Raw genomic sequence first — 12352 nt, 5'->3', positions numbered from 1 at the left:
AAAAACTCCCTAGAAAGGCCAAAACCTAGGAAGAAACCTAGAGAGGAACCAGGCTATGAGGGGTGGCCAGTCCTCTTCTGGCTGTGTGGAGATTATAACAGAACATGGCCAAGATGTTCAAATGTTCATAAATGACCAGCATGGTCAAATAATAATAATCACAGTAGTTGTCGAGGATGCAGCAAGTCAGCACCTCAGGAGTAAATGTCAGTTGGCTTTTCATAGCCAATCATTAAGAGTATCTCTACCACTCCTGCTGTCTCTAGAGAGTTGAAAACAGCAGGTCTGGGACAGGTAGCACGTCCGGTGAACAGGTCAGGGTTCCATAGCCGCAGGCAGAACAGTTGAAACTGGAGCAGCAGCACGGCCAGGTGGACTGGGGACAGCAAGGAGTGATCATGCCAGGTAGTCCTGAGGCATGGTCCTAGGTCTCAGGTCTTCATAGAGAGAGAAAGAAAGAAAGAGAGAAAGAGAGAATTGGAGAGATACTTAAATTCACACAGGACACTGGATAAGACAGGAGAAGTACTCCAGATATAACAAACTGACCCTAGCCCCCCGACACAAACTACTGCAGCAGAAATACTGGAGGCTGAGACAGGAGGGGTCAGGAGACACTGTGGCCCCATCCAATGATACCCTCGGACAGGGCCAAACAGGAAGGATATAACCCCACCCACTTTGCCAAAGCACAGCCCCCACACCACTAGAGGGATATCTTCAACCACCAACTTACCATCCTGAGACAAGGCCGAGTATAGCCCACAAAGATCTCCTCCACGGCACAATCCAAGGGGGGGCGCCAACCCACACAGGAAGATCACGTCAGTGACTCAACCCACTCAAGTGACGCACCCCTCCTAGGGACGGCATGAAAGAGCACCAGTAAGCCAGTGACTCAGCCTCTGTAATAGGGAGAGAATTCCAGTGGAGAGAGGGGAACTGGCCAGGCAGAGACAGCAAGGGTGGTTCGTTGCTCCAGAGCCTTTCCGTTCACCTTCACACTCCTGGGCCAGACTACACTCAATCATATGACCCACTGAAGAGATGAGTCTTTAGTAAAGACTTAAAGGTTGAGACCGAGTCTGCGTCTCTCACATGGGTAGGCATTCCATAAAAATTGAGCTCTATAGGAGAAAGCCCTGCCTCCAGCTGTTTGCTTAGAAATTCTAGGGACAATTAGGAGGCCTGCTTCTTGTGACCGTAGCGTACGTGTAGGTATGTACGGTAGGACCAAAATCGGAAAGATAGGTAGGAGCAAGCCCCTGTAATTCTTTGTAGGTTAGCAGTAAAACATTGAAATCAGCCCTTGCCTTAACAGGAAGCCAGTTTAGGGAGGTTAGCACTGGAGTAATATGATACATTTTGGGGGTTCTAGTCAGGATTCTAACAGCCGTATTTAGCACTAACTGAAGTTTATTTAGTGCTTTATCCGGGTAGCCGGAAAGTAGAGCATTGCAGTAGTCTAACCTAGAACTAACAAAATAATGGATTAATTTTTCCGCATCATTTTTGGACAGAAAGTTTCAGATTTTTGCAATTTTACATTGATGGAAAAAAGCTGTCCTTGAAACAGTCTTGATATGTTCATCAAACGAGAGACCAGGGTCCAGAGTAACGTCCTTCACAGTTGTATTTGAGACGACTCAACAACCATCAAGATTAATTGTCAGATTCATCAGAATTCTCTTTGTTTCTTGAGACCTAGAACAAGTATTTCTGTTTAGTCCGAGTTTAAAAGTCGAAAGTTTGCAGCCATACACTTCCTTATGTCTGAAACACAGGCTTCAAGCGAGGGCAATTTTGGGGCTTCACCATGCTTCGTTGAAATGTACAGCTGTGTGTCATCCGCATAGCAGTGAAAGTTAACATTATGTTTTCGAATGACATCCCCAAAAGGTAAAATATATAGTGAAAACAATAGTGGTCCTAAAACGGAACCTTGAGGAACACCAAAACTTACAGTTGATTTGTCAGAGGACAAACCATTCATAGAGACAAACATATCTTTCCAACAGATAAGATCTAAACCAGGCCAGAACATGTCCGTCTAGACCAATTTGGGTTTCCAATCTATCCAAAAGAATGTGGTGATCTATGGTATCAAAAGCAGCACTAAGGTCTAGGAGCACAAGGACAGATGCAGAGCCTCGGTCTGACGCCATTAAAAGGTATATTTCCACCTTCACAAGTGCAGTCTCAGTGCAATGATGGGGTCTAAAACAAGACTGAAGCATTTCGTATACATTGTTTGTCTTTAGGTAGGCAGTGAGTTGCTGCGCAACAGCTTTTTCTAAAATGTTTGAGAGGAATGGAAGATTCGATATAGGCCGATAGTTTTCTATATTTTCTGGGTCAAGGTTTGGCTTATTCAAGAGAGGCTTTATTACTGCCACTTTTAGTGAGTTTGGTACACATCCGGTGGATAGAGAGACGTTTATTATGTTCAACATAGGAGGGCCAAGCACAGGAAGCAGCTCTTTCAGTAGTTTAGTTGGAATAGGGTCCAGTATGCAGCTTGAACGTTTAGAGGCCATGATTATTTTCATCATTGTGTCAAGTGATATAGTACTAAAACACTTGAGTGTCTCTCTTGATCCTAGGTCCTGGCAGAGTTGTGCAGACTCAGGACAACTGAGCTTTGGAGGAATACGCAGATTTAAAGAGAAGTCCGTAATTCGCTTTCTAATGATCATGATCTTTTCCTCAAAGAAGTTCATGAATTTATTACTGCTGAAGTGAAAGCCATCCTCACTTGGGGAATGCTGCTTTTTAGTTAGCTCTGCGACAGTATCAAAAATAAATTTTGGATTGTTCTTATTTTCCTCAATTAAGTTGGAAAAATAGGATGATCGAGCAGCAGTGAGGGCTCTTCGAAACTGAACGGTACTGTCTTTCCAAGCTAGTCGGAAGACTTCCAGTTGTGTGACGTCATTTCCGTTCCAATTTTCTGGAAGCTTGCTTCAGAGCTCGGGTATTTTCTGTATAACAGGGAGCTAGTTTCTTATCACAAATGTTTTTAGGGGTGCAACTGCATCTAGGGTATTGCACAAGGTTAAATTGGGTTCCTCAGTTAGGTGGTTAACTAATTTTTGTCCTCTGACCTCCTTGGGTAGGCAGAGGGAGACTGGAAGGGCATCAAGGAATCTTTGTGTTGTCTGAGAATTTATAGCACGACTTTTGATTGGTTGGTGTCTGAGCAGATTATTTGTTGCGATAGCAAATGCAATATAATGGTGGTCCGATAGTCCAGGATTATGAGGAAAAACATTAAGATCCACAACATTTATTCCATGGGACAGAACTAGGTCCAGAGTATGAAGGTGACAGTGAGTAGGTCCAGAGACATGTTGGACAAAACCCACTGAGTCGATGATGGCTCCGAAAGCCTTTTGGAGTGGGTCTGTAGACCTTTCCATGTGAATATTAAAGTCACCAAAAATTTGAATATTATCTGCTATGACTACAAGCTCCGATAGGATTTCAGGGAACTCAGTGAGGAACGCTGTATATGGCCCAGGAGGCCTGTAAACAGTAGCTATAAAAAGTGATTGAGTAGGCTGCATAGATTTCATGACTAGAAGCTCAAAAGACAAAAACGTCCATTTTTTTTGTAAATTGAAATTTGCTATCGTAAATGTTAGCAACACCTCCGCCTTTGCGGGATGCATGGGGGATATGGTCACTAGTGTAACCAGGAGGTGAGGCCTCATTTAAATTCATCAGGCTTAAGCCATGTTTCAGTCAAGCCAATCAAATCAAGATTATGATCAGTGATTCGTTCATTGACTATAACTGCCTTTGAAGTGAGGAATCTAACATTAAGTAGCCCTATTTTGAGATGTGAGGTATCACGATCTCTTTCAATAATGGCAGGAATGGAGGAGGTCTTTATCCTAGTGAGATTGCTAAGGCGAACACCGCCATGTTTAGTTTTGCCCAACCTAGGTCGAGGCACAGACACGGTCTAAATTGGGATAGCTGAGCTGACGACACTGACTGTGCTAGTGGCAGACTCCAATAAGCTGGCAGGCTGGCTAACAGCCTGCTGCCTGGCCTGCACCCTATTTCATTGTGGAGCTAGAGAAGTTAGAGCCCTGTCTATGTTGGTAGATAAGATAAGAGCACCCCTCCAGCTAGGATGGAGTCCGTCACTCCTCAGCAGGCCAGGCTTGGTCCTGTTTGTGGGTGAGTCCCAAAAAGAGTGTCAATTATCTACAAATTCTATCTTTTGGGAGGAGCAGCAAACAGTTTTCAACCAGCGATTGAGTTGTGAGACTTTGCTGTAGAGCTCATCACTCCCCCTAACTGGGAGGAGGCCAGAGACAATTACTCGATGCCGACACATCTTTCTAGCTGATTTACACGCTGAAGCTATGTTGCGCTTGGTGACCTCTGACTGTTTCATCCTAACATCGTTGGTGCCGACGTGGATAACAATATCTCTATACTCTCTAAACTCGCCAGTTTTAGCTTTAGCCAGCACCATCTTCAGATTAGCCTTAAAGGCCTGATTGGTGGAGTCCTGCAGACATGGTTGTCCTTCTGGAAGGTTCTCCCATCTCCACAGAGGAACTCTGGAGCTCTGTCAGAGTGACCATTGGGTTCTTGGTCACCTCCCTGACCAAGGCCGTTTTCCTCTGTTTACTCAGTTTGGCCGGGCAGCCAGCTCTAGGAAGATTTTTGGTGGTTCCAAACTTCTTTCATTTAAGAATGATGGAGGCCACTGTGTTCTTGGGGACCTTCAATGCTGCAGACATTTTTTGGTACCCTTCCCCAGATCTCAACATAATCCTGTCTCGGAGCTCTACGGACAATTCCTTTGACCTCATGACTTGGTTTTTGCTCTGACATGCACTGTCAACTGTGGGACCTTATATAGACAGATGTTTGCCTTTCGAAATCATGTCCAATCAATTGAATTTACCACAGGTAGTCTCCAATCAAGTTGTAGAAACATCTCAAGGATCACCAATGGAAACATGATGCACATGAGCATCATTTAGAGTCTCATAGCAATGGGTCTGAATACTTGTGTAAATAAGGTTTATTTTTTAAATTTTTAATACATTTGCAAAAATGTACAGTGCCTTGCGAAAGTATTCGGCCCCCTTGAACTTTGCGACCTTTTGCCACATTTCAGGCTTCAAACATAAAGATATAAAACTGTATTTCTTTGTGAAGAATCAACAACAAGTGGGACACAATCATGAAGTGGACCGACATTTATTGGACATTTCAAACTTTTTTAACAAATCAAAAACTGAAAAATTGGGCGTGCAAAATTATTCAGCCCCCTTAAGTTAATACTTTGTAGCGCCACCTTTTGCTGCGATTACAGCTGTAAGTCGGTTGGGGTATGTATCAGTTTTGAACATCAAGAGACTGACATTTTTTCCCATTCCCCCTTGCAAAACAGCTCGAGCTCAGTGAGGTTGGATGGAGAGCATTTGTGAACAGCAGTTTTCAGTTCTTTCCACAGATTCTCGATTTGATTCAGGTCTGGACTTTGACTTGGCCATTCTAACACCTGGATATGTTTATTTTTGAACCATTCCATTGTAGATTTTGCTTTATGTTTTGGATCATTGTCTTGTTGGAAGACAAATCTCCGTCCCAGTCTCAGGTCTTTTGCAGACTCCATCAGGTTTTCTTCCAGAATGGTCCTGTATTTGGCTCCATCCATCTTCCCATCAATTTTAACCATCTTCCCTGTCCCTGCTGAAGAAAAGCAGGCCCAAACCATGATGCTGCCACCACCATGTTTGACAGTGGGGATGGTGTGTTCAGGGTGATGAGCTTGTGTTGCTTTTACGCCAAACATAACGTTTTGCATTGTTGCCAAAAAGTTCAATTTTGGTTTCATCTGACCAGAGCACCTTCTTCCACATGTTTGGTGTGTCTCCCAGGTGGCTTGTGGCAAACTTTAAACAACACTTTTTATGGATATCTTTAAGAAATGTCTTTCTTCTTGCCACTCTTCCATAAAGGCCAGATTTGTGCAATATACGACTGATTGTTGTCCTATGGACAGAGTCTCCCACCTCAGCTGTAGATCTCTGCAGTTCATCCAGAGTGATCTTGGGCCTCTTGGCTGCATCTCTGATCAGGTCTTGGTAGATTTGCAGTGGTCTGATACTCCTTCCATTTCAATATTACCGCTTGCACAGTGCTCCTTGGGATGTTTAAAGCTTGGGAAATCTTTTTGTATCCAAATCCGGCTTTAAACTTCTTCACAACAGTATCTCGGACCTGCCTGGTGTGTTCCTTGTTCTTCATGATGCTCTCTGCGCTTTTAACGGACCTCTGAGACTATCACAGTGCAGGTGCATTTATACGGAGACTTGATTTACACACAGGTGGATTGTATTTATCATCATTAGTCATTTAGGTCAACATTGGATCATTCAGAGATCCTCACTGAACTTCTGGAGAGAGTTTGCTGCACTGAAAGTAAAGGGGCTGAATAATTTTGCACTCCCAATTTTTCAGTTTTTGATTTGTTAAAAAAGTTTGAAATATCCAATAAATGTCGTTCCACTTCATGATTGTGTCCCACTTGTTGTTGATTCTTCACAAAAAAATACAGTTTTATATCTTTATGTTTGAAGCCTAAAATGTGGCAAAAGGTCGCAAAGTTCAAGGGGGCCGAATACTTTCGCAAGGCACTGTAGTTGCTTAGTTATTTTGGGTTATTGTTTGTAGCTTGATGAGGGAAAAAAATATTTAATCAATTTTAGACTATGGCTGTAATGTAACAAAATGTGAAAAAGTCAATGGGTCTGAATACTTTCCGAATGCTCCTTATGTAACTCTAAATTGGATGAGGTAATTTTATACATGGGTAAGTAGAATTAGGGTTCTATTCAAGCCGTATCACGGAAATCCAGCGTTACAGCATGAAATAACTTCAAAGGCAATGTTCCCGCGTCAGCAGAGACTACATTTACGGCAGACACTACCGATGACAGTTCAATAGGAAACTACCATTCAATCAGTAACGTTTCATCGATACAGACTGAATAGAGCCCTTAGTTCTTATGCTACTGTTGTGACTTTTTTATTGGAACAAAAATATGTATTATCAAATCCAAACTAATGGATGATTTATATTGCTTTAATGTCTTTGAAGCAGTGCGTTTGAAGAGTCATGTAAAATGAACAGAGATGAGACAAAATTAGTGAAAGAGGGTATTTTCTGTCATTATCACAGACATGCTGATTCAGAGGAGAGGAGACCATTCTCTTGTGTCCTTAGGCGCCACAGGGCAGTATGCTGCCAACGGACACCTTCTCCCATTTACATCTCCTCAGTTCTGCCTCACACTCGCTCAGCATCTGGGTAGCACCGTCAGCCTCAGCCCCCAGACGGATACACAGACTCAACCCTGTCCTCAAAGCGACACCTGTTTGTTAGTCTTGTTAGAAGGAGACAAGGAAAATAGGACAAGGAAAATGTCCTTGAGATCTGGTGCAGTTTGTACACACACACACACACACACACACACACACACACACACACACACACACACACACACACACACACACACACACACACACACACACACACATATGGGAACACCAACACACACATATGCACACATGCTCATTTGCACGCGGTTGCCCATGTAAGTACACACACAATAAAACTGAGGTGTTGAGTTGTACCATCACAGGTCTCCCACAGCTGGCAGTCAGTCAGTGCAGGGTGAAGTTGTGTGGGTTGGCCACTGGCAGGCGCTGTCCTCTGTCAAGTTGTAGTACACTGCAGGGCGTGTATCTCGCACACGCTCAGTCTGTCTTTCTGACCCCTCTCAGAGTTGGTGGCACACACTTCTTGAGATGATCTGGACAAAAGAGCAACATGAAAACCTGAAACCACTGAAATTAGGACAGTTTTCTGTTTCCTCTCCTGGTGGTCAAGATGTGAACTTGGAGGCTGAGCTGATCTTATATCTGTGTCTAAGGAAATATTATAGAATTTATCATAGCTCCTAGTTAGAATATGCAGTCAAAAGGTGCCAAATAGGTTGGTAAAACGTACGTGCAATCTTAAGCCAGTTTCTCCCATGGTTTGCATTGCACTGTTGGGTCATCAAGGGGATTGAGCGTTTTGGGTGCAGAATTCATAAAGGAAAGAAGGGAAAAAAATACCATATTTAATCTGAATTATCCGAGGGGAGAGAATACCATCAGGTAATAGTTGCAGAATGGATCTCCAGATTGGTGGAACTGGGTATGGTGTTTGTGAAATGCAGCTGAATCAAGGTAACCTACCCTGGTGATGCTATGTGATGGTATTGGGGTTCGGTGACCCAGAGGATCTCTGTGTCTCCCCTCAGGTTAGGACAGAGGGATCATATCTCCTATGCCATAGGTGGGCTTGCAGTGGGAGCCTGTGACAGCATTTTGAAGGGATGGGACATGACACCTGGAGCATGGCAAAAGATGAGGGAACAATCATAATGATGTTGTGTGGTGTGTGTGTGTGTGTGTGTGTGTGTGTGTGTGTGTGTGTGTGTGTGTGTGTGTGTGTGTGTGTGTGTGTGTGTGTGTGTGTGTGTGTGTGTGTGTGTGTGTGTGTGTGTGTGTGTGCGGTCGTCATTGAAGCACAACTTACTCTTGCACTCTTTAGGAGCTGTGCTCCATGTCTTATCACCAGTGCACTCTGTGATTCTAATTCCAATCAGATGGCAACCCTCCATACAGGTGTATTAAATCTTACTGTCCACCATATACATCTTTTGGATCCTGAGTTTAACAGCACAAATGATGGTCAAACACAGTCAAACCATTTCCAGATTGTGATATCTACTAATGTAGGAACTTACAACAACTGCATTATAATAAAAAGACTGAAACGACTATATGGTAGACTAGGGTGTTGTACAAGCTTCTGGAGCCAGCCCAGTGCAAATACATGGTGATTAGTTCATCCACAGTTGTGTTAGTGCGAGTTTAGAGCAAACGTCTATATGCCCTGTAGCTTTGCTTTATCCTGGCCAGGTCGCAGTTGTAAATGAGAACTTGTTCTCAACTAGCTTACCTGATTAAATAAAGGTGAAAAAAATCTAATGAAAAGCTCTCCAGCAGCAGCACTGAAGGAAACAGGCAGTAGTATAGTGGCTGTCTGTCCATCTCTTCTTACCACGACAGTCATTAGGGAGAGGAGGTGTGCTTCCACAGGTCTCTCGAGGTGAGAGGGTCAGGGCAAAGCACTGAGGCTCCATGGTCCTGGAAGTAAACAAACCAACAGGCGGACACCAAACAGACGTTCAGTAAGGTAACAGCAGGGTAATATGAAGGCTGAATTAATAGAAGACAGCAATGTGTTGCTCCTGCTATATGCTTTTCCAACACTGTCTGTGCTTGCCTGATTAGCACTTCGGCCTGCAGAAGTACTCTGTGAAAGGAGCCATGTATACAGTCCATATCATGTATTTGTTGTGTTGTGTTCATGTATAAAGTCTTATCACTAAAGTCAACAGAAGCTGCAATGATTCTGACAGGATGTATTGCATGTCTCAGTTGCTATGGCAGCCTGCCGTCACCCTGGCCTCCCCGTTGCAGTGATGGCAGCCTCTCTGAGGGGCATGAGTACTGCATGTGCGGGTTTGTGACCTCTGACTTACAGAGCAGTAAGTCCAGCCAGACCAGCAAGACCAGCTGCCATGGATCACCCCTTAAGGAGGGAGGGAGGGAAATAATGGTTGAATGTAGGGTTGTGGTGAACGAAACAAGGAGAGTGAAAGGGGAAGGAAGGATGGAGAGAGAGGTTATGCATATATCTGTATGTTCAGTATGTCTGAAAGCACCCAGAAATAAATACACAAATACCGTCATCTGGAGTATCCACACGACATGTAAAATGTTACCTACCCTCTACCTCCTTCCCCTTCTCACAGGCCAGTCTGTACCAGGTTTAAAGATGTATTTACACTCATTCCCCTCTATCACCACCAGGCTGTTGTTCCTGCAGGGCTGGCTGAAGCAAGGCTGCCTTTCATTCAGGTACTGCTCTATGGCTGTCTTCAAATGGAGCCTATTCACCCCAGCACACTGCACCTCCTTTACCAGCTCATACAGAGGCCTCATCTGGAAACATGCACACCACACACAACATGGGACGAGTAATATAGCAAGCGTTTTCCCCAGCTTGTTTTACTCTACCTTTGTATGTAATCAAGCAATGATGCCAATAATCTCCCCAACAAACCGAAAACATTCCCAGAACATTAGCTAAGATCCCCATTAAGTTCACTAAAATGTTGTGCACAACATCTGTAACAGCCGCCACAGAACATTCCACAAAAGCTCTTATTAGGTTTCCAGGTGATAACACAATGTACCAGTAACGTTTTCCCAGCAAACCAAAATTGGTTCTGTGAAAGTTCCCAGAACATTTGTTAGGTTGTGGCAAATGTTCTCATGACACAAAAACAGTTTTCAAAAATTTTATTATCATCTCTGGAAGAAGAGAGGTGTGAGAGGAGGAAACAATGAATATCAAGTAAATAGTGGAAAATGAAATAAAACATAACCCTTAGTAGAAGTAGACCTGTCACCATCATCGCAAGGAGCCGACCAAAATGCAGCGTGGTATGTGTTCTGCTGATGCTGCAAGACCGTCCCCAGAACACATTTAGTCTGTTCTTTTAAGGTTCCCAGAATGTTTCATTAGGTTGTGGGAACAGTCTGGTGGGAACATTGTGGGGACATCACAAAAGGTGTTCCCTAAACACACAAAAAAAACAGTCCAGTTGTGCAGCTGATTATACAATGTTTCTTCTAGGGTGTAAAAAAACATTCACTTGATGTTACAAGAACGCTCCCAGAACACATTTACACTTTTTTGGTTACTACACGATTGCATATGTGTTATTTCATCGTTTTGATGTCTTTCTCTATTCTTCTAGAATGTAGAAAATAGTGCAAATCATAAAAACCCTGGAATGAGTAGTTGTGTCCAAACTTTTTACTGGTACTGTAGGTAGGGATAAAGTCGATAGCCCAACTGTGGTTAGTCCAACGTCATCATCCTGTTGCTCTCTGATAGCCATTGAACTCTACCGTGCAAATATATCATGTGTTATAGGGAAATAATTCACTCTCTAGAATCCCCTTCAAGCCAGTCAGAAACAAGTATTCAACAATACCATGGTATAAATACAGGGATTCCAATGCAGTAGACACTTTAGCTGCAGCTCATACAGTTACACGACATGTAACTTTCACCATTACTTTGGTGTCCAGCCAAAGAATCAAACTAGACTATATAAAGGTGGTTTCCAAGGACGTCAAAAAGCTCTGATGGCCATTATTAAACCATTATTATATACTTTGTTTAATTAGTCTTGTTCACCATCTGTTGTGGGGCACCATGCTTTAACTCACTGCCTTTGGGGCCAGCAGTGTAACCAACAGAGATGACATGTTCTAGCCATGGCACTCTGTTACTCCCACTACTACTGTATGTCACTAGAATGATACGTCTGAGGTGTCTATATTAGGACAGCCTCTGTCTCAGCAGGAGCTGATCCAGTCTCAGCAGGAGTTGCCTGAGTTGTCTCACCCATCTGTTTCTCTGTTTCTTAGTCGATGCTGAGTAAGGCGTGGAAGAGTTCGCACAGAGTCCCCTCAGACAGGTAATGGGTTTCAAACCTTTTCACCACTGTCCTATAGCTGGCGTAGTCGTACATGGTTGGGGAAGGTGGGCAGAACCTTCCAGAACCTTCTCAGACATAGAACGGTATCCTCTGGCATTGTTATGGAACTGAGCCAACTCCACGTCGTTCTTTACCACCAATAGGTGGTTCTTCTATGCAGCAAAAAAACAAGTGTCACAATAGGCTAATTTTAACAGTTTTCAAAATTTTTATTATCATCTCTGGAAGAAGAGAGGTGTGAGAGGAGGAAACAATGAATATCAAGTAAATAGTGGAAAATGAAATAAAACATAACCCTTGGTAGAAGTAGACCTGTCACCATCATCGCAAGGAGCCGACCAAAATGCAGCGTGGTATGTGTTCATGATTATTTTTTTATTAAAGAAAGCACTGAACACTGAATACAAACTATACAAAACAATAAACAAATAACGACCGTGAAGCTATAATGAGAACTGTGCTGACACAAGCAACTAACATAGACAATCACCCACAAACAAACAGTGAAACCCAGGCTACCTAAGTATGATTCTCAATTAGGGACAACTAATGACACCTGCCTCTGATTGAGAACCATACTAGGCCGAAACATAGAAATCCCAAAATCATAGAAAAACAAACATAGACTGCCCACCCCAACTCACGCCCTGACCATACTAAATAACGACAAAACAAAGGAAATAAAG

At 43.3% G+C, this 12352-nt stretch overlaps 1 pseudogene; it reads right to left on the bottom strand.

Moving 5' to 3' along the window:
- Positions 1-7254: 7254 nt before the first annotated feature.
- On the bottom strand, positions 7255-11763 carry LOC115125045 (complement component C7-like; annotated as a pseudogene).
- Between the last annotated feature and the right edge of the window lie 589 nt (positions 11764-12352).

The sequence above is a fragment of the Oncorhynchus nerka genome, linkage group LG13 (genome assembly GCF_034236695.1).
Source record: "Oncorhynchus nerka isolate Pitt River linkage group LG13, Oner_Uvic_2.0, whole genome shotgun sequence".
Lineage (NCBI taxonomy): Eukaryota > Metazoa > Chordata > Actinopteri > Salmoniformes > Salmonidae > Oncorhynchus > Oncorhynchus nerka.
This window is presented reverse-complemented; position numbering and strand designations above follow the sequence as displayed.